Source organism: Aquila chrysaetos, chromosome 15, assembly GCF_900496995.4.
Source record: "Aquila chrysaetos chrysaetos chromosome 15, bAquChr1.4, whole genome shotgun sequence".
Taxonomy (NCBI): domain Eukaryota; kingdom Metazoa; phylum Chordata; class Aves; order Accipitriformes; family Accipitridae; genus Aquila; species Aquila chrysaetos.
This window is the reverse complement of record NC_044018.1, coordinates 2,907,421-2,933,445: the sequence shown is the minus strand read 5'-3', so window position 1 is coordinate 2,933,445 and position 26,025 is coordinate 2,907,421. Positions and strand designations below refer to the sequence as shown.

The window sequence follows — 26,025 nt, the reverse complement described above, 5'->3', positions numbered from 1 at the left end:
GACAATTTGTCAGCCCTGCGTGGATGTCTCAGATACAGCATCTAAACGTCTGTCCCTTCAAGCAACTAAACCATTCCTTTAATCTCTATTTTATTGCAAAATCCACTGACACAAACTGCAGCCCTCTGGCTCAGTTTTGGTGCAGACACAGATCTGCTATGTCATCTTGAGCAAGTATCCTAATGTCTCCCTCAGGATTTTGCACGTAAGATATGTGAAGTTGTCTCCAGATACAATCCATCACCATGGGTGAGTTGGCAGACTGTGATCATTTCAGAAATGGAATTGTGTATAATGATTGAATCCTGACTGATTTATAAAAATGCTACCTCAGTTACTGCCTTGGTGAATGTGAAGTCAGACAATGGCTTTAGGACTTGTGTCATGTCCTTCTCTTGCCAAAGACAACATAGAGTCATAATACAAACAGCTTCCAAAGTGAAGTACCCTAGGAGAAGAAGATGACTGCAAAATGAGGGAAGATGGTTGAAACATTGAAATTTTCCTTAAAGAGCAGTGAATAAACCAAATGTTAATACAATCCCCAAAAAGCTCTGGGAGATAGAGAAACAAAGGATAAGTCTTTGAAGAGCGGGAACCTTCTGACCACTGCATCTGCCAGGAACAGAGGCAGCTGATTGTAGAGAGCAAAGAATGACTCAAGAGCAATTTTCCAGAGCCCATCCTAGTAGCACAGACTGCTTAAGTGGGTGCAAGAACCTAAAAACCCACTGAATCACACAATCACAAATGATTAGGAAGCCAAGACCATTATTTCTAGATTGCATTTCAGTTTGCCTGAATATTTATGCTTCTTGTAGTTCCTAAAGAAAAAAAAAAAAAAAAACAACCTGTGTTTAAAAAAGTCAAAGAGTAAAAGTGTTCAATAGCCTGAGTATTGCTGTCTCATATAAGGCTTTACTTGTTTGCTTCAACTGCGACGTGTTCCTGAGAAGGCAAATGGAAACCAAGAATTCCCCAGGAGAACTGCAAGCAGGCTCAGGAGTAAGGAGCTATAGAGACCCCAGACTCCAGAAAAGAGTCTTAAGGGAAGATTTTTTCACTAAAATGGCTGTAATATCCCAAACCAAAGCAGTATTGGAGCTCTGCTCTGGTACAGAAAATGCATAGATGGAAAAGCAAAGAATATATATATAAATAAAATGCCTGGACTCAGTACTGAAATCCAGCTTCAATCTATAAAGGAAATATTTTTATGTCAATTTAGCAGAAAATATGATCGATTTTTTGCTTAAAAGTTTACAGCTTTTAGCTGCAAAGCCTCTGTACTACAGTTATGCAACACACAGAATTTCCTTAAATAAATGGGCATGATGGAAGGCAAAGAATAATAGACATGTGAAGAATATGCCATGCATTGAGAACAACTTTGAAAATGGATAAAAGGAAGTAAATAAAATACCTAGGGACACCTATTTATAGCAAGCTCAATGTAAGGAGTTGGAAAATATTAAATAATCTGGAATATAAAAAAGAAGAAATGAGAGTAAGATATTCTAATATCTATTATTTTCCACTAGAACAACAAAAATTGTGGGTTTATCCTTTTCTCTCTACAGTGATTTTAGTAAGAGGTTACTACTCTGAGGAGATCTCTGAATACAACGTTAGATTTCTGAAATATGCCAATTCTCACTCTTTGTGAATCTGGACACCAACATAGCACTCAGAAGAAAAACGTACATATCTTAACACCTGAGAACCATAGGCTAGAATGCAAAAAAAAAGGATAGATTTCTATATTTGTACTCTGAAAGCTCCTCTTTCATATCTAACTTTTATTAAACTAATCTGACAGTTATATGATATACATAAATATGATTGGGATCATTATTTCCCTCACGATTTCCCAAAAACAAATATGCAAAAAACAGTACAGGCAACCTGGTTTCACCAGAGACCTCTCACAGACATCAAACTGGAAAGATACAGCAACAGAGCAGAGAACTTCATGATGACAGACAGACATTCAGAGGGCTTCCAGCAAAAAGAGAACTAGGATGAAAATTCAGAATTAATTTATACTAGACAAACACTTTTAAGTCCACCAAAACTAATAAAAGAACTCTAGAATGAAAGTTCTAAAAATGCCCAAGCAACCTGTTTTCTGTGAAAGTCTTTTGCAGAAACAAACTGGGTAAGAGCTTAAAAAGATAAATTTTTGACAATTTATACATCTAGAACACAGATATGAGAATGTTGGGGAAAAGTGTGTAAGCAGGCATTGCGTGTAGCGTGATGAAAGACCAATGACTGGGCACAGAGACAAAATGGAGCACCTTTCAAAATGAAAACAGACTACAGACCTGACAGAGGAACTGCAGAGAAGTACCTTAAGGATCAGGAAAAAAATCTCCAAGGCAAAAACATTAAAATTATATTTAGTTATTTCACTTACAGTGCCTTGGAAAAACTGTACCCTCCCTTTAAGAGCTTTTGAAATCCTACTATTTCTTTTAAATATAAACTATAGCTATTACCCCTCTTAAAGTGATACTCCTAAAAGATTATTGAGGGAGGGGGCTAAAAATTTGCCCAGTATAAGTATTAAAAAGTGCAGTAAGGTCAGCGACAGGTAAATCAGAAACGTACAGTCTTTGGTGGGTGGTGCAAGTGACTGCAAAGAGCAAGAAAGGGGAGTTCCAATCAGAAAAGGTGAAAAAGTTGGTTGGCTGATTCCTAAAAAGAGAAATTTTAAAAACTTAAAACTGTGATAATTAAATCAGTTTGAATGCAGAAGATTGAACTGGCAGAGAACGCCAGGAAACTGCAGAGAGCTCACTGAAAACAGGTTAGTTACTGTACAACTTCAGGTTAATCAAGGAAATGTAGTTGCAGTCTAGGCTATGGACTTATAATCCCTGCCTCCCAAAGAATCCCTATCTGATAAACAGAAACAGTAGAGCTCTTGTACCTGGTCTGATCTTTGACATCACAAAGCATTTTGACAAATGATGTCATACCCTACAGCCTGGTAATCAGGATACTGCGAAGACTAAGTCAGCAGCTGTTCTGGCATTATCTCTCAGCTGGCTCAAGGCAGCGCTTCGTCCACCATGAGGGAACCATAAATTGTTCTCCGTTAACTGTAGATGGTGTTGTGGCACACTTAGGAAAATGTTTGATTTTCTTTAATTATGAAGTTAAAACCAGTGACACTAGCAAGGGGTTCTTTGCAAGCACAGTTCCTCCTGGGGACCCTACGGAGTGTACAATAGAGCGATGGGTTGTCTTTCTGCTAGAAAATAACATCTCCTCCCTTTCCTGCCTTATTTCATTATTATAATACCTGGACATTACATTGCAAATGGTAGCTGCCATCTCACTGTGCAAGGTGCTGTATAAATACAGAATAAGAGACAGCCCTGCCGCCCACTGAACCTGCTGGAAAGAATTAACAGTTCCTAGACTGCAAGTTTATTTCTCCCAACCATCCTCAGGAAGGTCCCTGCAATGAGAAGAGGCGGCTTGTTCGGTGGCCAGCATCATCTGAGGCTACGTCAACATTTTAGAATACCTCATTTCTAATTATGGTAAGTGGAATTCTTCATTCCTAGAATCTCACCCTGAGCATAAAACCTCACTTAGTGATGACAAGCATCTTCTTAAGGACACCATGAAAAATATGCTACATAGTGTCAAAGGTTTCACAAAGACCATTAACCGCTGGAAACAGATCAAAAGCCGGCTAATATATTTCTACAGCAGCATGACCCATATTTGAGATCAGGTTTAAAAAATAAAGGCAAGTAGATCAATCATTAGCCTTTAATAAATCTTTACAGATATTTCACTTTTTTGTGGCAAACCTTTTAGACATTATTAATTCTCACCCCAATTTTAATGAATGGCTGTGGCAATGCTTAACCTCAAGAAGTCACGTAAAATGAATTATTACTGATGATTAATTACGCTGTAATAGCCCAATAAGAGCAACCTTTATTTCAGCCACTGATAAAATTAATTAAAATTGACTCCAGTAAACACTGTACTATTTATACTGCTACTTACACATAACAAAAAATATTTTTGCTTTTTTTTTACTAAAATGTACATGTTATACTTCACATTAGCCCAGTGAAAGCATTTACCTCCTGCTTAAACCTAATGAACATTCATTGTATTTGACTATCCATTATTTCTATTCAACCAGTCACAAATCAAGAGTTTTAAATTACAGGTCACTTGTATCCTTTCTAAAATTCCCATTTAAATGGGAGCATTTAAGAAAAGCAAAAAAAGGATTTTAATTGAAGTGAAACCAGTATTCCTTGACATTAATTCATCCAGAAAGAAATGCCCAATTTGGGTGCCCAAAAGTACTTAGAAGACAATGAGGGAAAAAAAGTAATTGTTCATCTATTAAAAAAACCCCAAACTGAAGAAGTATCATATTCAAATAATGTGAATCACTGTGCCCGCATTTATGTTTATTGTACAGTACCTACTACTGTGAGATCTGTTTGAATTTAATAACATCAAATATGGCAAAATGAGGGGCACAAACTGCTTTCTCACAGACAACACTCCTTGGAGATATTTTCTTCTCTTATTGAGAGAAGATCCAGTCTTGCTAAGAGAAAGAGGCACAGGAAGATCCTGTGGCTAAAAGCTGAGGCTACTTAAATTCAACCTGTAATAAAATGTAGTTTCTTAACATTGAGGGATAAATGCTCGACATTATTTATCTTCTTAAGATATTTTTAATTCAAGTTTCTGTGCTGAATTCTATGGTCCGCAGATGCAGGAGGCCAGCAGGGATGGTCGTGGTGATCATCCACAGCACCAGAATCCATGAATCTATGGCTCTGTCCATCGTTCCTTTCTTTCACAAGCTTTACTGAGAACATCACTCTTGTAAAGCTCAGCACTCATAGTAGTTTCAGCTCTCATTAAAACAATTACTATAGTCATCTCGTACACTTTGGAGCTTCGACTGCTCAGAAAGTAATATCCCCCACGTCCCTCTATATAACTAGCCAGAGGTATTCTCTGTCTGTCTTCTATTGTTGCCTTCCACCGAAGCACAGATTCCCCTACAGCGAGGACACGATGGCCCGGTGCTCTGCATTGGGCTTACATGGTCCACATTGCGGATGAAGGAATGGAAGGGGATATTTCCCCATGACAGATGGGTATTTAATATGTTTTGCTCTTTCCTCTTCATCTCTCACTTTATGTGCAGGAAAGCCAATAGCTTTCCCCTGTGATCATCTAAGAACGTTTAGTGAATTCTTCTGCCGCTACTGAGGCCTTGTGTGTTGGCTGCACTTTTCCATTGCCTGCTTCTTGTATATGGCACATAGTACTGCAGTTATCTGAGCTTCAATGTGGAAATACAGGTGAATTGTGGAAGTGTGCCATAGCCCGAAATTAGATTGTTTGGTGGCCCCTTTAACCATTAACAGTGTGAAACTGTAATGATGCATGAGATGACACTGACATTTGCATTTGGTTTTTTCTGCACAAAGGCGGCCAGATTGTTGGCCAGTTCAAGGATGTTGAGAAACTAAGCAGGTCCACAGAAAGCTATCAAAATGGCAAGAGGCCAACACACATGACCTGCAGGAAGCTGAGTCTGTCCAAGAGGATGCTAAAGGGAAAGCTAATTCCAACTTAAAATATTTGATGGGAAGTTACAGCAATGATGTAAACAAAGTCTTCTTTCTTCAGCAGTGATAGGCAGTATAGGAAGTGGCAATGGCCATAAGGTTCAAACTGGACATTAGGAGAACCTTTGTGGAGGACATTGCTGCAGTGGAGCACACTACCCTGTGCGCTTCCGTAACCTCCATCCTTGGAGCTTTTCCTGACCTAGCTAGACAAAGCCACTGATGACCTGATTGAGTGTTGAAGATGGTCCTGCTTCAGATGAGAGTTTGGAGTAAAGACTTCCGCATGTCCCTTCTGACCAGCTTTTCTATGATTCTACACCTTGACAATAATTATGGTAATAAATTACAGCTAGTTCCCTTCATTCTCCATTTTAAATTTATAGACTTATTCTGGATAAAACAACACAGTCTGAACATACAAAGAAACTTTGGCATCTTAGTTACCTTTAGCAGAATTTAAGACTATGCCTATACTAGCAAATTAAACAGTACCAGGGAACATTCCCAAGTACTGGGATTAGATTACTCTTCAACTGTAAATTGTTGGAATGGTCATCCCCATGGCATTGGGTCATACTGTAAATGTCTCTCTCCTCTCCCTACACGTGTGTGCATGTATACATTTGCACATATATAATTACTGAGTTGGGAAATAAGTAAGGACCACCTGAACCCTCCCTAAAAATGGAGTTTAAGAGTGTGAGTGATGGATTCCCTGGATTTCCTGCGGTACATGAGCTAGCACCCACTCTTCCAGTACCTATAATGATTATAGGATGAGAAATATGTGTTGTTGGAGGATGTATGGGTATATATACTCATATAAAATTAACCTCTGTTACATTTTATCTTTTCCTAAGCCTGACAGAAGTCTCAACTCTACTATGCCCTGGACCAGCTGTTACCATTCACAAGGGAGACTCTCCCTTATAAATGCACTGATCTTGTATATCAAATGCAGACTTAAAGAAGGGATTAAAAATTTTTTTAAAAAAGACTTTCATTTAGCAAGCTTATATTAAAAATTAAAAGATGTTAATAAATACTGTGCCTATAAGCTGGTCTAAATCTATCTAAAATGCCCCACAGTGAAGTCTTACATCAGTTATTATTGAAACATTAAATGCTTTTCTTACAGGCTTACAGCAATCAATTTAACTTTCAGTCATCTTGTACCCATATGTGCTGCTCCTGTTGATGAAATGGCTATTAATAAAGGAATAGATGGCTATGAATTAAAGCAAGCTCTACTTAATCACATTAATCCAGAGTATGTTAAAGGCTTCAATTTTCTAAATAATTTTGGGCTTAATGCCTCTGAGATGGGCAGACTGTTCTATTGATGCAGCATCTGGTCCAATTTAAGCTGCATTGTGAAGGAGGAATTGTTAGGCCCTTGCAAAAATAAGGAAGACTGACAGTTTTAGGGATGCAACCAAAACTGCTACAGCTGAGACAAAAGATACTGCAAGATATTGAAAAAGATCTACAACAATTAAAAGGCAGCCCACTGCTCTGCAAATGCAACTCTACTGTTCAGTGAATTGTATATGATTAACTTACTCTTACTGACGGGATGAGTACTCCATACACTTAACCATCACTGTATTTTCCAGTCATTGAACATCCAACAGCTGCTGCTGTGAAATATGTTCACTTACCCATTACATTGGGTTACCAATTAGAGAGGTATTATTTAAAAGGGAATGGCACAACCACTAACACTATCCTTGCATAAGCAGTAATTTCTGGCTTCAGGGTTTTTTTTCCCCAAGGGTTTCTTTTTTATTATTATTTTGGTTGTGTCAAGGTAGTAGTTTTACAACGAAACAAGATTTACCTTGCCTTGTAGCACTGAAACACTGCTGCTTTCAATTAAGGAGATACAGAAAAAGTGTTTTAAATACTTCTGGGGGAAGAAAAACCTTTATAGGAGAATTAGGGGGTTTTAGAACATTTCTGCAAGGGAAAGATTTTTAAAATTCAATCTTCATAGAAGGTCTTCAATGAAGGAGACACTATGGTACAGTCCATGCACTGGAAAAAAAATATATTACCTTATTTACCATATATTTAATAAGTCAAAATTGCAAAAGTTTTACGGGCAGATCTTTTTGTCAGTGACTTCATTATAAATGAAAACAGTAACTCCAATGAATTTAGTGCATTTCACAATATATGTAAGTACTGAATGAAGCTATCAAGTTACATGCTGCAGAGCTGTAAAAATCTCTGTCTGAAAGCTTATTTCAATTAAAAGTAATGTTTTTATGAAGTATACAGAGCAGGTTTGGGAGCAGACATTGCATATAGTATGTATTATCACATATTGTAAAATCTGGAAGATTAGAAAGTGCCCAAAGAAGATTTTATATGATACACTACAGTATCTACTTCTGCATCCTACAGGACTAGAAAGGAATCAGAATTTTAAAATGGAGATTAAAAATTATGCTTAATGTAAAGTGTTCAGATACACAGATCCTTTTCAGCTGAATAAAACAATTTAGATATATAAATACCTAAATATATCAGTTGAAATTGTCTATGACTGCAGGAGATAAAAGAAAACTAGATTTCCCCTTGTTACCTATGCTTTCCTCCAACACTCAGTACCAGAAAAATCCATATAGCTGTAGATTTCAAAGCGTTTTATAAGATAAGATAAAGTATTTCCTTTTTTATAGATGAGGACAATAGGCAGGAAGAGCTGAAGGTCATCCAAGTCAGCCTTGGAGCCAGGAATAGAAGGAAATCAGCTGAGTCTCAAGGTAACAGCCCAGCTGAGGTGCTCCTCCTTCTTTCTGCAATACGTTCTGCTCCAAAGAGCTGCCAGGCAAAGTCCAGAATTAAAACCACTGCTGAGGAATATGAAAGGCAAGAGCAACAAAAGGGAAGAAAGCACACACCAACCAAGACTGTGGTGCTGCAGGAGAGAAACTTCTGTTGCCCGTTTTCAGTACGAGTGTAATTAAATGGGAAGATCTTCCCCTACTGCATTCAGGGAGAAGTTTCATTTCTAGGAGGGGTTTCAAAAGAGGAGAGGAAGGTTGCGTTGCTGGTGTGACAACTACAGTGGTAGTTTAGGGATTCTTGGAAGAGGTGAGAAAAGAGGGAGTTATTTTCTCCTAAGTTGCTGAAAAAAGTTATCTGAAAAAGTTTTATCTGATCTTTATCAACTATAATGGGAGCAGTAGTTCTAATAGTCAAGTTGTTCCTCAACTCTGGGCCATTCTTCTAATTAAGAGCTATTAAGTAAGCCTAAGTACAAATAAATAACCACTTATCGTGCCAGTGATACACAAAGAATTCATATCTAGGTGTAACACTATGGCAACAGCTTTTGTAAGATACTCTTTGACACTGCAGCAGAGATCCTGTTTAACAATTCAAATGCAGAAAGATGAGAATAAAGGAGGCAAAAAGCGACTAAGTGATATCCCTGCTCATAGCTCAATTGTTTTGATGAATTCTGCCCTCACACATTATATGAACATATCATGTGTGGACAAATTCTATTTCATGGTAACAATGAGTCTGCATGGAGAAAAGTCTATTATCATATTGAGAATAAAGGAATTAGACAAGAATCGAAGGCAGTAAATAGATGAATATGCAGTAAGACACTTGGCTTTATATTTAGTTGGTCTGAAGAATCTGCCTTCCATATCTGTTGTGACACTATTTATTTCTGCACCTTTAGTAGAAGATCAAAACTGCCTATTACAAGAGCAGTAGCAACAAATGCAGTTTTGCTGCAAATTTTTTCCCTTTTTAATTAATTATTTTATTTTCCATAGCTGCCTGAAACAGTCATCCTTCAAGCAGGCTTTAGAAATAATTCTCTTTATTATGCAAAGTTCCTTAAATCCCCACTGCTATATAAAAGATACTGCTAATCATTAGAGACTTTGGTGAGATTCAGAGTGTGTGAATCTCTGGAAAAGACCAGGAAGAGTATTTTGCTCTTCCTAGTTAATTAGATCTGAAACAGTGGGAGCTCGTACCAAAATATTGCACACCTTTGCTGTGATAGCCCTCGATTCAAACACCTGCTCAGGAAGTTTCATGCCTGGATCCCAAATGACTTTCAAAATAAGAAACATACATCTCTTGAGAGCATCCTAACTACCAGCATAGCGGATATGCTGAGGAAGCACATTCGTTACTTGTCCTGATAAAGCAAGGCCACTGTGTAGCCACAAATGCAAGATTATAGAATCATAGAATCAGAATCGTTTAGGTTGGAAAAGACCTTTATGATCGAGTCCAACCGTTAACCTAGCACTGCCAAGTCCACCACTAAACCATGTCCCTGAGCACCACGTCTACACGTCTTTTAAATACCTCCAGGGATGGTGACTCCACCACTTCCCCGGGCAGCCTGTTCCAGTGCTTGACAACCCTTTCAGTGAAGAAATTTTTCCTAATATCCAATCTAAACCTCCCCTGGTGCAACTTGAGCCCATTTCCTCTTGTCCTATCACTCGTTACTTGGGAGAAGAGACCGAGACCCCCCTGGCTACACCCTCCTTTCAGGTAGTTGCAGAGACCGATCAGGTCTCCCCTCAGTCTTCTTTTCTCCAGGCTAAACATCCCCAGGTCCCTCAGCTGCTCCTCATAAGACTTGTGCTCTAGACCCTTCACCAGCCAGCTTTGTTGCTCTTCTTTGGACACCATAAAGCCAGATGGGAAGCTGGTTTTCGTCTACTGATTAAGGCAATCTGGGGCAGGGAGGAGAAGGAGAGAAAGAAGGGCAAGGCCCTGGAACCTATTCTCATGGTTAACATCTTTTTTTATACACTTTGTAACAGATTCATGCCAGATGCACTTTGGGAAGCCAAATCTGGGACCCCTGCTCCTTCCTGTGCAAGAATCTCATCTCGTTTGCTTCTGTACCCACCACATTTCCATTTTGGATCGCGTGTTGCTGCACGTTCAGAAGCAGAAGGAAGAAAAGGTCCCCTCCCCATCCAAAATCTGACCTACTTAATTAATGAAAATTGGATCCTTCCTTCTTTGCACTTTCAAGCTAGGTGCCTAAGTTCAGCTCACAGACTAAGGACACCAGATCCCAGTCTATATTTTTTCATTTAATTTTAGTTTCACTTAAAGGCTTCTGAATGGATCACAAAGGCAGGCTGGGAGATTGCATTGTAAATGGAGAACTCATTACACATTACTCCTGTCTTTGAACATCTTTGAACACCTGCAGAAGGGCTAAACTGTCCCTGAACAGAAAGGAATGAGGCAAGAAATAAAATGAAGCCATTTGTTAAACCAAAATAAATGAAGCGGTGAAAAATAATGGTCCCATCTGCACCTACCACTGGTTCGGGGTCAGCTCTGCTGAAGAAAAGTGTACTGCCAAAAATTGAAAGGAGAAGAATGAAATAGAATCCTGACCATTTTCAACACCATACACAGTCCATTCAGAAAACAACAATAATAGTAATAATAACAACAACAATATTTAGCACTCTTGCAATGCTTTGTAGCTTCAAAACATTGCACAAACAGGGCCTAATCAGTGAGTGGAACTTCTTTTTCCAAGACTTGTTTGCTACTCAGTAGCCACTTTTCTCTTTTATCTTGTCATCCTATTAACAGACTGAGACAAATTTCTTCCTGATGTAACACCATTGACATCAGCAGAATTATGTCTGGGATCAATTTGGCCCAATTTTATTACTTTCTTAATAGATGATAAGAGCACTATAATGGTGTTCCACTTGAGTTGGAACAAAGAATTTTCACAGCATTCAGCACACATAATGACATGATTAAACCCTGTATCCTTTCCAGAAAATCTAAACCACTATAATTATAACACAAAAATGAAAAAGAAAAAAAAAGAGGAAAAAAAAAGAAGTAAACAATGTGTAATCATGGTAGTTGATGATAACGCAAACTTTCAGTTTAGTACATAGTACCTGTCACCCTTCCAGGATGAATAAAGGAAAGTTATGGCCAGAATAAATTATGACCTCCTTAATAACACAGGCCAGAGAGCCTCCTTTAAACCAGAGTCTCCTTTTGCAGAGGAAAGTATTCTTTCACACCAGTGAGGCGGATAACTCATGGCTAAGCTGAACATATTTTAGAAAGATAAACAAATCCTAATTTAAAGCTTCGCAGTGATGGCAAATTTGTACCTCGTTTTGGAATCTCTTCTAACCTTTTTAATTAAGGAGATGCATCTTAGTCAAGGCTGCCAGCTATAATGCATGTTTTAGCCTCAATGCATATTTCTGCTGTTTAGCTGGCTCCTAAGCTGAACAGAACGGTTCCTCTGCTTGCAGAGAAGCAAGGTAAAACAATGGCTACAGCTCCCTGCAGCAATCTGATGCATAGGTATCTCTAAGTACTTGAAAGGATCTCCATTTCCCCTGCCTCTAGAATGGTTCAACCTGAAAGGAAGCGCAACAGGGGTGGTAGAAGTGATGTGACAGGGCCATGAAGAGCTCAACAATGCCCATGGGCCATGAAGCCTTTCTCCCCAAACAACTCTCCAGGGAGTACCATAACTTGCCTAATGTGCATAACTACTCTGTGCTCCCAGCAGCCTCCCACTTATGCTGAAAGATTTTTGCCATCTCCATCTAGTTACCCCTGAGAAGTTTCTAAACTGAACATAGGCATAGATTGCCATCCCTTTAACACAAATGTGTTGAGTATCATCACCCATTAAGGTTATACTTGTTCCTCTGAGTTCCTCAGATCGAAATGCTACTACCTACCGACAGCCAAAGCGGGACCTCCACCGGGACGCCACGCACGCTCAGCGAGCTGACCTCACGCTGTTGGTGACAGAAGCGCTCTTCTCCCGACCTCTCCCAGAGGTGCTACAACGGATGTTACCGAATGCTCTAGTACTAGGTGACAGGAGTGCAGCTCTCTTTTTCATGGCTGATGAGATTCCTGAGAAGAAGGACCATCGCAGTCTGCGTCATGCTCCAGTTTAAAACCCAGTAACAGCCTGGGAACCCAAGGACAGTATAGTTGAAACTGCTTTCCCCTCACTTACTTGCTACTCAAAAAAAGCCAGTGGCATGTACTTACTAGTATGCTGAGATGATGGCTTATCATATTAATTAAAATTCTCTTATAGTTTCTTTTGACTTCTCCAACTGTCTGCAGCAATCTGTTGTCTTTTCTCTCAGTCTTATATCGTACGCTTTGGGAGGAAAGGACTTTTTTTTTTTTTCTGTGCTTTACCCAGCAAGGTCATAGTCCACGCCAAGTCTAGCATTCAAAATATTAATGACACTTTTTTAGTATTTTTGTTCTACTGTTGTACTATTCTAGCAGAAAGCAAATTGTATAGACTTTATGGAAATGTGACATTAGAACAGAATCACTCGAAGGCATTTCAGCTACAATTAACATTTTTCACTCCTTGGAAAGAAAATAAAAATAGTTTCTAATTGAATCGCTTCACTGAATAAACACTGGATAAAACCAAGTGGGGAACTAGTAGACAAAAAATAAGATTAGCCACATGTCAGGGTTGGTTTTTTTTTCCAGGCAGATTTGATCTGTGTGTTAGCACTGTGGGCGCATGTGTATGCAACCACAATCATGGCATATTTTTGCGCTCAGTAATAGGTACAGAAGTGTCTCCAGGCATGCACCGCATGCAAAGTCGAGGAGGCAAAGCTGGTAATTCCTTCTTGCTTCTTCCCAGCCAGAGAACTCCTAGGATCCATGGTTTTAAAGGGCTGGTTGTGAATGTCAGTATAGACAATACACCTCAAAAAAGATGAAAAACAAGAGTAGGGCAGTCCAAAGAATCCACTGAGTTTCTCAGCGCAAAATATTTGTTAGCAAGTACAACAGGCCTAGGATTACTCTCTGGCTGTACGGCCAACGCCACAACAGAACCTACCTTGCAACTAAACTGAAAAGGGTTTGTGCATCCGCACTGCTCATTGAGTTTGAGTATCTGTACCGTATTAACCATCAGCTGTGTCTAGGAATTGTCCAGGACAGGCTACTTGCCTGGCTACGACCACGTCAGGGACTACGACAGCAATCCAGCGGTAGGACTGATCCCATACCCATGCCCAAATCTGCGCCCTGTTCAGTTTACTGCCATAGATATCGCCTGTGCGTAGCCATGACAACTCTTCTGGGGATGTCACTAGTGCTGATAACAAAGAAGCTCCTTTAGAAGCTAAAGAGGAGACAGCCTTTCAGAAGACTTTACCCTGCTGATTTTTTTAAGAGAGTCTGCAGCTCCAAGTGGACTCTATTCCAGGCAGGCGGCTTCTCCTCCTTTTGAAGTACAGGTTTAAGGGCAGTTACCTTAGACTGGCCACTTTGTCCATATCAACAGGCTGAAAAGATCTCATTGATGTGGAAATGAGGTATGCTCTTAGTACTGTTGGTGGTCACAGTTCACATATAATTTGAATCCAGTGTAGATGAATGACAGCGACTATTATAACTATGGGGTGAGAAAAAACACATCCTGCCAGCAGCGCTGTGCGTGAAACACACCAGGGAGGCTGATGCCATATGATGTGCAGCCGGGAAGAAACATCTCCTTCCTGCTGCCAAAGTGAAAGCCTCCAAAGATGTATTACAGAAGGGTTTCAAAGCAGTAACCATCCAGAAGAAAAAAAAAAAAAATCTGATATTTTCAGATCTCCTATGACAGATCTGCTGTTTGTTTTATCCCCATTACCTTGTTTTTTCTCCACTTCCCAGCTTACCCATTGCTTTGAGCTCTACTGATGGTAGAGATATAGCATGTAACTATGGAATACTTGTTAATAAGGCAGAGTGTCAGTAAAGCAAACTAAGCTCTTTTCACTTACTCCTCAGAATAAATACTTCATTCCCAGACGTATTGATACCTAGCTGGCATGAAATAACCTTTAGCAAAATATTGTTTATCTATAGCAAGTTATCTTTGAAACTTCCTGCACAGGTTCAGCACTAGAGTTAATGAAATCACCATTTTCCCCTCATATTTGTGAATGCCAGGAATAAAATCATATTAAACAAATGGATAGACAAATTAATACAGAAAAGGTCATCAGTGATAATTAAATACTAAATCACTAAAATACCTGGAAGCTCTGAGGTATATGAAGACAGAATTTACGCTAACTTTCACTGAAGTAGTTTGTTAGACTAAATGCGTCCTTGGTGTGGAACAACACAGCAGTTATATTTCAATTAGTCAAATACTTTCCCTTTGTTTTCTCCCTTTTTTGAGATTGTACGTCCCAGAAATTTCCTGAAAGGCAGCTTAAATAAAAAGGGGATTTGGTTTCTGAGTGGGGACCCAAATAAACCTTTGAGTGACCCAGTTAGTCAAGCAATGGCTAACATATTTCATTAAATGAATCTTAGATCCTGAGGTCAAGAAAAGAGTGATCCACCCTTCCTCCTGCCCATGGTGTAGGAGCAGACAGGTCTCACACAGGAAGACACGATTTTTGTAAAGGATCTTGAAGTCAATGAACAAAAAGCGGGAGCCTGTGTATCAATTTTACCTCAGTTATCTTTTGTCAGAAGTATTTTGTGTGGCTTGTGGATTATCCCTTGAGCTCTGGTGGTAAACATCTCTGCTGCAATGTTAAACAGATCTAGCTCAGTCCTTCTACAAATTAATTATGAGGGCTGTTGCATCCTATTTCTGTGGGGAAGTTTCCTACTGATGGAAATGGCAGACTTTCTATCACTTTGGGTATTCAGATAAAAATTGGATAATAGTCTTTTCAGTAGCTTGGGCTTCATAGCTTACTACTGTGATTACAATAGTACTTCGGGCATCCAACCTGACAGCATACAAACGTAACGTGAGGGTGCCCACCTAGCAATAGGTTCTCATACTTCATGCAGAAATTTGTAGATGGCATCCTATACCTTCTGTTACACCAGAACTGTGACTCAATTATAATTTACAGCCTATCCTAGCTTTACAATCTCTGCCTTTTTTAGTGCACCAAAGCATTTGAAAGATTTTTGTCTCTTCTAAAAAGAATATACCTACAATGGATGTACTCAAGTCCTAGCCCACAGCAAATCATCAGCGAGTAAATTGAAAGATGACTTCCCTGAAGGATCCTTCATTTCTTGGCTTTACCAAGATAAGTTAGGACTCCTCAAACAAACTGCTTGATCTCTCTTAGAAAATATTTCTTGCTGTGCGCAGTTGTAATCTCTTGCTATTTTATGAGCCCTTCTTCCCAAAACGCATCCTGAGGCTGACCACAAAATTTTGCAATTTTGTTGCTGGTTTCACTTAATGGATGCCACTGTAGAATTGTGAAAAGTGGGGGGTTGTTCTTTTCATAATGAAATATTTTGATTTTTCTTTTAGTTCAAGCCAAAGTACCATTCTAAAATATGATTTCATTACCTTAATATTTCCTAAAAATTTAGGTAAAATTTAAAACAAAATCAGTGTTCTACTTGGTCCCAATTTCTTCATTTCTTTGGTTTGTCTATTAGCCAAATCTAATCAGGAAAAAAAAAATTTGAATTGACCCAAGCATTATGTCTATTTAGTTTTTTCAGTGTAACCAGCTAACTGAAAACAAGCTATTTCCTTAGTGACTGTCTTCTCTTTGTAAGTCTCTAAATCGGTATTACAGTGCAGTTGCCTACTACTGTGTGTCACACTCCCAAAGGGATTTTTATAACCTTTCTTAATTTTTGTGAGCAATTCCGTGAATTCCCTTGAGCTCTGGCTTTCCCAAAATCCTTCTCAAAGCATCCTTTACCCTGTTGTTACTTAATGTCAAATGCGGAAACTGTTGCTACAGTGCACTACAGCCATGAGGACCCCAAAGGCTCTGCCTTTCCAATCATGGACCAAATTCTTCTCACCTGGAGAAACTCATGTGAGAATGCCAGAGTCTGCAAATGTAAGACAGAGCAGAACTCGACTATCATAATTTTGCTTATTATAAACTGAGATACAATAGTCTTCCTAGGCACAGCTGAGCAAAAAGAAGAAAGTTAAAATCTTGTAATTAGATATTTTCATCATTCATCCAAGAGAGAAACCATGCAGGTCACTTGTAGAATTATTCAAAATATTAATCATCTTGGTGAGACAGTATTCATAGAATCATCATAGTATCATAGAATCATAGAATGGTTTGGGCTGGAGGGGACCTTAAAGGTCATCTAGTTCCAAACCCCCTGCCATGGGCAGGGACGCCTTCCACTAGACCAGGTTGCTCAAAGCCCCGTCCAACCTGGCCTTGGACACTTCCAGGGATGGGGCATCCACAACCTCTCTGGGCAACCTGTTCCAGTGCCTCACCACCCTCATTGTAAGAAATTTCTTCCTTATATCTAATCTAAATCTACCTTCTTACAGTTTAAAGCTATTACCCCTTGTTCTGTCACTACATGCCCTTGTAAAAAGTCCCTTTCCAGCTTTCTTGTCGGCCCCCTTTAGGTACTGCCAGGCTGCAATAAGGTCTGCCCGGAGCCTTCTCTTCTCCAGGCTGAACAACCCCAACTCTCTCAGCCTGTCCTCACAGGAGAGGTGCTCCAGCCCTCTGACCATCTTTGTGGCCCTCCTCTGGACCCGCTCCACCAGGTCCATGTCCTTCTTACGTTGGGGGCCCCAGAGCTGAATGCTGTACTGCAGGTGGGGTCTCATGAGAGCAGAGTAGAGGGGGAGAATCCCATCCCTCGACCTGCTAGCCACACTTCTTTTGATACAGCCCTAATTCAATTTATAAACTTTTATATGGCAGCATAGGAACATGTTCCATAAGGGAAGTAAGCCAAAGTGGGCTGCTATGTTTCCACATAGTAATTTCAGTACTTTCCCAATTTCAGGAAAAATACATTCTCAGAAATATTCGTATTATCCCCAAAGCATTTCAGTCATGTGCCACTAAAGGAATGAAGATTTCAGCTGGGGGAATAAGCAGTAGGAGCAGCAAAATAACAGAAACACACCACAATAAACAAGAAATACGGGGGAAACGCAAACATATTCTACCATTTGCTTTCCTTCCAGAGCAATGCTCTCCCAATAGCTGTAACTTCTCCCTGGTTTCTTCCATCTAGAATCTGTACCCCTCATGGCATTTTTTTGCTTGTTGTTTTTCCTCTTTCTTTTGACTTGTATTATCAGTTTGCACATGATACTTCAAATATTACATACCAAGAATGGTTCTCATGGACACAAATAGCCACAGGTGACTTCAATGGAGTTACCACCTATAGTAATCACTACTTCTGGGAGGACAGTTTGGTAGGCTGAGTAGAATGGCCTTGTTGTTTTTTTTTTTCTTTTCAAGTGTCTCCATAGCAAAAGCAAAATGTAAGAAAACCCCAGTAGCCATAATAATGATGAGCCCTTTGGCAGCATCATCTTTTTCACAAATACACCGTGTTCCCATGCCTAAAATGAGAAGCAGCTTCCTGCTGCAGCTTCCTCTGTCTTCAGGCACAGCGACATGGTGAACAGCACAGCCTAATCCTGCATGGAGTCTCTTCTGAAAATGAAGGTCCTTTGGGAACTTAGTGTAGGCTCCAGGTCAGAAGATTTTGTCTTTGACTTGTTCTGCAATGGCTCTTTCAACCTCTGGGGCTATCACATTTTCATCTTATATATATCTTTAATAAAACCAGGAGATGAGAAAGACGGAAACAACACATCTCAGCGGAATACAATTCAAATAAAGTTGTTAATAATAAATAATATATTTAGTATTTATACTGCTACTACAACCTAAGCCTGTGATTATGGGCAATGCTGAAATAAATAGATAAAAGGAACAGAGGATAGAAGTGAGGCTATTAGGATTTTAAATTTGCCACAAGGCACAATCAGGTATCTAAATAATAAATATCAGTTTAATTTCTTCAAGCCTGAATCGGCCAAGATATTAACCCTGAGAAGTCAAATTCTGAAATGGAAATGTACACTTAACCTTGATTAAAGATGTAGCAGAACTCCCTAAGCAGAGAAGCTACCATTCCTTGTGGACAGGGAGCTTTTTGTTTTTCAGACGATGGCTGGTAAAAATATTCATTCTGCCTTTTATTTTTACATGATGAATCTACAGAACATATTTCTGTATCCTGGTATACTAAGGTATAATGAAGTTTTCTTGGTCAACAAGAAGTTATTCTGTTGAAAAAGAGCATGTCAGTCATGTCAACATAGACAATTTTCTAGGTAGAACTGCAATATAGCAGGTAACTGAAATTCAATGCATCTGTTATATTTCTTGTTGCCAAGGTTTTAACATCGCAGCAGCATCTGCTATCACCTTTCCAAATGATTTTTTGAAGTGAAATTGGTACATTCATTTTATTTCATGACTTAGCAATTGCATCGAGGAGAAATTATAGTTTATAGGGTTATATCAAGGTTTTTTCTGCACTTCTAGGAGGCTCCTAGGACTATAGTCATACGATTACAGAGGCACAACTATTCTAACTGTGGCCTAGTTAATAAAAATTATATATTTTCTACAAAATCCTGTTCTTCAATTGCTACAAAAAATATACAAAACACTAATATCCACAGTACGTGACATTAACTTTGATCAATACAGTATTTTGTGCTTTGATTGGCTAAGCTTTCCTTCCATCCTTACAGGTGAACTAGGCAAAAAAAAAGGGTAGAGATGGAGCAATTGGCCAATCATATCAAGGCACGTTGTACAGATCAAGGGCACGGTGAACACTGATATTCTTCACAGAATCTATAAGTCATTAAAATTCCTATATCCTGTTCTTATAAGAAAAAAAAGAACAGACAAAGGCACAACAGGAATCTATTCTCTTGACAGCAATTTAATAATAAAAGAAATGTTCTGAGCCATTCTCATTACTGCTTGGAAACTTTAATCTTGTGGACTTAGTTTCTGTTCATGAAAACCTTCAGATCCCTTTATCAGCTACAGAAAGTGAAAGGAATATTTGTAGTTTAATTATACATTTAAACATTTTGGAGAGTCAGACCCACTTTGGAATAGTGTTGTGATGTCTAAATGAAGGGCTTTTCAAGTAATATAAGGCACTGTCTCAACCTACTGATGGTTTCTTGTAGGACATTCATCTGTATTTGTAGAGAATGGGAAATCTGAGAAGGAAAGAAATATTTTCCCATATTACATTTTGTCTATATTGCTATTAATAACTTGTGAAAAATGCTAGTCAGATTTGCTGTTGTTGGCTTTAATGATCATGCTGTTTATGCATAAGTATGTCAAATAAGTCCCACATCACCAAGTCAAACCCTCTGCACGCACTTCCATTCTTAAAGCAAGAACATGCTAATCATCAACCTGTTGTGGAATTCAATGGTTGTCTTGCCCTCTCTTTCAAGTATAACTAAGAAGAAGCAGAGATGGAATTAACTTTGTAAATCACCAACTGACCAAAGGGATAGGAGGTAACAGAGCAAGAAATTAATTTTGCCTTTCTCCACTCTCTTCCATCAGCTATTTAGAAGTATTCTGGATGACCTTTGGAAGCCTAGACTTTTTAAGGAGGACTGGAACTGCTACATATAAGAATCAGTCAAAGGACTAATTGGTATGCAAGAGGCAATACTATCCCTCAGAAAAACGTGGGTTTGCTGCATAGGAAATGTGAAACAACTTCACAATCAAGTATTTTATGTAACGCAACACAGAAACTAAGTCCATGTGGCATACTGTTCTATTGCATTGTTAATTATTAAGAAATGTGACTTGTGTAAAAGAGAATATGCTTCAGAAACGTACTGAGAATTGACTAGGTTATAAATTGATTTAACTAACTAAATATACTGTTATGTTCACTAAGTCTTCTAACTAATATTGGATAAAAACAGGCATATTGATCTATTTTTTTTTATATTATAGTCACTGAAGATAAAAAAAGAAAAAAACCCAAAACAAAATAAAATTACCTGCTTAGATGTTAACAGCTTGAACCATAAGCCTATAAACTGTCCTGTTTTTAAGAAAATCATCATTAGCTGCATATTTTATATGGTAATTGTACATAACCAGTTTATGAATAACAACAGCAGAGTTTTTCCCTTCTGATTTCAGTGCCACTTGAGCTATGCAGATTTCAAAAAGCTTATGAATATACAGATAAACAGAATTGTTCTGAACATCTGTAAGCAAAATATGAAAAGATGTTCATACTGAATGAACATCCTGGGTTGTCTAATGCTGGCCAAAAATGGTGTATTTATGTATTAGGCTAATGCACTGAAAATAGCTCCAAATCCTTCACGCACTCCAGAACGCCTTTTCAGATTTTCATCTATATGGTTGTCACCACAAAATGTAAAAATAATTTCCAGAACTGTATTCATAAGCTTCAAAGTAACTCAATTATCTCTTAAACATGAATTTAGCAAGGCAATACCACATCAACTGATAGGAGAATCTTCAATGACCTGTCCCACATCTGAACAGGATAACACTAATCTGACCCTTTCAAGCAGAATCATGACTTCCCTACCTCCCCAACGGTGAGGTGAATCATGCTGCTCTTCAAGGCTTAGGAGGTTGGAGGTTTTATCCTGAGAGGCTTAAGTTTTCATGGGGTACCGACACAGTGCTGTAACAGTACAGCCATCACCTGGCTGCTGTAAGAGAAATGGTGTCCCCACACACATACAGCTTAATACCAGGTCTGCAGATCACTTTTGCTTGCCAGTGAGGTCCATCAAATGAAGATCGTGGCAGAATACTGGAATACCACTGGTGTGGAAAACAGATCTGTATTCACTTGAAGAAACACAACACTTTTTGTTTCTAGAAAATATACTAAAAGCATGAAGAAAAGACAGAAACCCTGAGCATTTTCTTGTTTTCTATAGAAGATACTTACTCAAGACTAACAAATTTAATATAAAGAGTGAAGCAGAATATCAAATTGCAATCAATATGCTCCAAGCCTCCATCTCAGTAATTCCCCAATTTACAGGTATTTAAATACAAATGTTAGTGCTGTGTTACTGTAGACTTTAAGATCAATTATATTTAAGGCAGTGCTGTCCTCAGAGGTCTCCAAACAAGATATTATTTAAGACCATTGTGGAACATCCTAAATACACAAGAGGACAAAAACATTTGTGGGCTCCATGAGCCAGTGTACATGGAATATATCAGCGAGCAGGAACTTTATTTCTTGCAGTGTAAGAAAGATCAGCTTTCCAAGCAGAAAGCCTGACTGATCTGGTGGCCTTCTACCACGGAGTGACTGCGGGGGTGGATAAGGGAAGAGCAAGTGATGTCATCTATCTTGAATTCTGTAAGGCCTTTGACACGGTCCCACAGAACATCCTTGTCTCTAAACTGGAGAGAGATTGGTTTGATGGATGGACTATTCAATGGATAAGGAATTGGCTGGATGGCTGCATCTGAAGAGTTGCAGTTAACAGCTCAATGACCAAACAGAGATCAGCAACAAGCAGTGTCCCTCAGGGGTCTGTACCGGGACCGGCACTATTCAATATCTTTATTAATGACATAGACAGTGGGATTGAATGCACCCTCAGCGAGTTTGTGGGTAATAATACAAGTTGAGTGTGCAGTTGGTATTCTTGAGGGAAGGGACGCCATCCAGAGGGACCCTGACAGGCTTGAGAAGTGGGCCAATGTGAACCTTAGGAAGTTCCCCAAGGCCAAGGGCAAGGTCCTGCAGCTGGGTCAGAGCAATGAACAGTATCAGTATTGACAGGGTGATGAGTGGCTTGAGAGCAGCCCTGCAGAGAAGGACATGGGGATATTGGTAGATGAAAAACTAGATATGAGCAGGCAATGTATGCTCACAGTCCAGATAGATAGCAAATTCTATCCTGGGCTGCATGAAAAGAAGCATGGCCACCAGGTCGAGGGGGGTTATTTCCCCCCGTCTACTTCGCTCTGGTGAGACCCCTCCTGGAGTACAGCATCCAGCTCTGGGGTCCCCAGTGCAAGAAAGACATGGATCTGTTAGAGCAGGTAGAGAGGAGGACCATGAAAATGGTCAGAGGGCTGGAACACCTTCCTATGAGGACAGGCTGAGAGAGTTGTTGTTCAGTCTGGAGAAGCAAAGGCTCCAGGAAGACCTTATTGCAGCCTTTCGATATATAAAGGGGCTTATTAGAAAGATGGAGAAAGACTTTATGCCAAGCTCTGTAGTGACAGGACAAGGGGTAAGAGTCTTAAACTGAAAGAGTGTAGTTTTAGATTAGATATAAGGAAGAAATTTCTCACAATGAGGGTGGTGAGACACTGGAACAGGTTGGCCAGAGAAGTTGTGGATGTCCCATCATTGGAAGTGTTCAAGGTCAGGTTGGATGGGGCTTTGAGCAACTTGATCTAGTGAAAGCTGTCCATGCCCATGGCATAGGGGGTTTGATGATGTCTAAAGGTCCCTTCCAACCTAAACCATTCTATGATTCTATGATATATAACGTGCATGGATCAGACGATAGATACATGATCAAAACTGTGCATGCATCCAAGAACATGAGATTGGAAAATCTTATGCCTCAGCAGGCACACGCTCCCCTGCCTCCACATTGTGTAGCAGCACATATGTACATAAATCAACAGTGCATGGCCCACCCATGTCCTTAGTTCCAGATAGAAGTATGGATAGCAAATGTACACACAGATACCTTAGATTTGAATTAGTTGTTCATATACAGGCATCCAGTTACTTTTGAGATGTCCAAGGGCAGCTAGGGCATTCATGAAAAACTGTCAGATGTGACTGTAGCATGGCACATGGGATATTCCCAGACATCTCAAATGGCACAAAATCCTACATTTAGGCAACTAAATAAAGAAAACCACCACTGGTTGATAGGTTTTGAGTGACCTTAGCGTGGGGAAAAGAGTAAATCCACACCATTTTGCCTGAGGTCTAGCTGACAATGTGCTTTTAGAAGTGCTAAATGTTTCATCCAAATAATTGTTGCTTTTTTTGTTCAGAGTAGTCAGAAAGGTGTTGGACTAAAATAACTTCCTGCACAGATTCTCAGGACTGCATGGGCTGAAAGTAAAGCTCAAAGTCTTGCCAAGTGGATATTGTTTAGATATCCCTGATGTCCTTTCTAGAGCTGGATTTAGAGGACATGACTGTTAAGTGTTTACCATAGAGATGATCTTTCCAGAACAGAAGAATAAGAAAGTGCCAATCACACAGTGCATAACTGAAGTCTACTATTTCATAAGAACTGTTCTTCCCAATGAAAACTATGGCACCTAGGAGCAGCCAGATGGCAATAACTTAGGGGAGCTTGTGAGAGCTCTCTTTAAAAAGACTTCCAAAAAGTATGTTCAAAGATGAAAAAAAAGCGCCAAAAAAAAGATCAGAATAAAGTCAGAATAAAATAGAGCTAGAGGAAGCTAAGTAGGAAAAAAATAGCATGCAGAAATCAGTAAATTCTCCAACTCAGCTCAGCTGCACAACTAGGAGCAGAAGTGTGTTGCACATACACATCCCATTTATGTTCACACAGACAAGGCTATGAAATATGTGCTTATGCTTCCGGATATCTCTGAGCAAAAATCCTCTAGTGTCCAGCATCTGGAGGCATATAAACATCCACAATGCAAATCTGTATAAAAACAAGCACTAGAAAAATAACCTCAGCTGTGTTTTTGCGCTACAAATCTAACTAAAAAAACTATCAGAAAATAGATTTCAAAGATTTTTCCCATTTCTTTATTCCAGGATTCTTATTATTCAATTATCTTTTTTATTTTTGTTCACTATTGATGAAATACAACACATAAAGTAGCTACAAAAAGCTTTCAAAGTATCTCAATCAAACGCAAAGCTTAAAACACTATGGAGCTATTCTGAAATATAAAACCAGCCTATACTGCACAGAATTGAAAGAGATGGTACCTTTTTTTTACTTCCCTGGATACATCATCTTGTCCTGTGTTCACATCTCCCCCTGGCCAACAGCCAGCACTCAGGATCTTGGGAGAAACACTCAACAGTCCATCATAACTACCCTCGGTGTACTGGAACTGTGAGTGCATTGGAAAAGAGAAGTTGTGCTGCACATCCCTATTCTATATAAATAATCTAATTATTTAATACCCAGGCCATTAAACAGAGTGGACAATAATTACCAGATAGGTCTTGGACTATATATTCTTATAAAAATTACAGATAGTGCAGGCAAATGATGAAAGTACAGAATACAAAAGTGCAGAAGTATTAGGAAGTAATGGATCATTTGGATAAATAAGACAGGCATCACTGATCCTTCCCTAGATGAAGCTTCTTATTGCTATGTTTGCAGGAGTTCTGGGTATCTATGCATCAGTTAATGCTAAAGGCATGGTGTCCCTTTTTTTGTTCTAGATATTTTTAATTTTCTATACACTAAACTTTTGCACTTAGGAGCTTTCCCACTGGAAATTCTCCCCAATCTATATGTTTTCTTTAGCATTTATAGGCAATTTCTAATTAGTACAGTATTGTCTATAAAATAGAGGCATTTGGACAATGCCCTAATAACTTTCTTTAACTTTTGGTCAGCCCTGAATTGGTCAGGCAGTTGGACTAGATGATTGTTGCAGGTCCCTTCCAACTGAAATATTCTATTCTATTCTATTCTATTCTATTCTATTCTATTCTATTCTATTCTATTTCTATTTCTATTCTATTCCATTCCATTCCATTCCATTCTATTCCATTCTATTCCATTCCATTCTATACCACCTTAAAACATCTCTTTTCCCATTTTTTACTATTTCCAGAAAGTTTCTGCTTTTTTGGATGCCTTGCAGCACTTCTGCACAGTTGCTAAAGTGTCCGTTATTTGTTTGTGCCACTGAACTTTTTACACTCTTTCTATCAAGCCTCTGTGACAGATTGTCAGGGAGAACAGTATATCAACTTCAGCATTTGGCATAAAAAGTGTTAACAAGAAAATAAACCAAAAGAAAACCTCCAAGCTGTTCTCCACCAGCAAGTATAGGAAAGCAAGAATTTGCTTTAACAGCAACATTAGTCAGTTGGCTGCCAGTGGTTCTATGTTTTAGATCACAGAAAGGAACTGTATTGGGTTATTAGTACTATAGAAGGATTAGTGTAAGACTGCAATGAAAAATAAATGCAAGGGTTTGGCATGGAAATGATAGGATGCTGTGCATTGAACTGTATAAAAATTTAGCAAATTATTAATAATAGCGCAAATGAGAAATTTAGACTCCTCTATACAACCTCTTGGTTATATGGAAAGAAAAAGAAAGAATGTGTGCTTTCTGATTTTTGTTCATACTCAGATACAGACAAAAGTAAAATCAAAACTCATGCTTTTTCTCAGGAACACATTTGCATAGTTTGAAACAGAATTAACTTCCTGAAGAAATAATTTTTTATTTTTCCTCAGAATATTTGTACATACATTAACTCATTAATTATTAGGAGATAACAA

The 26,025-nt window shown here is 38.9% G+C and overlaps 1 protein-coding gene across 6 annotated transcripts in view; it reads right to left on the bottom strand.

Moving 5' to 3' along the window:
• Positions 1-26,025, bottom strand: part of MSRA (methionine sulfoxide reductase A) — a 288,566-nt gene that overhangs the window by 123,232 nt on the left and 139,309 nt on the right. The gene's annotated exons all lie outside the window — the stretch shown is intronic.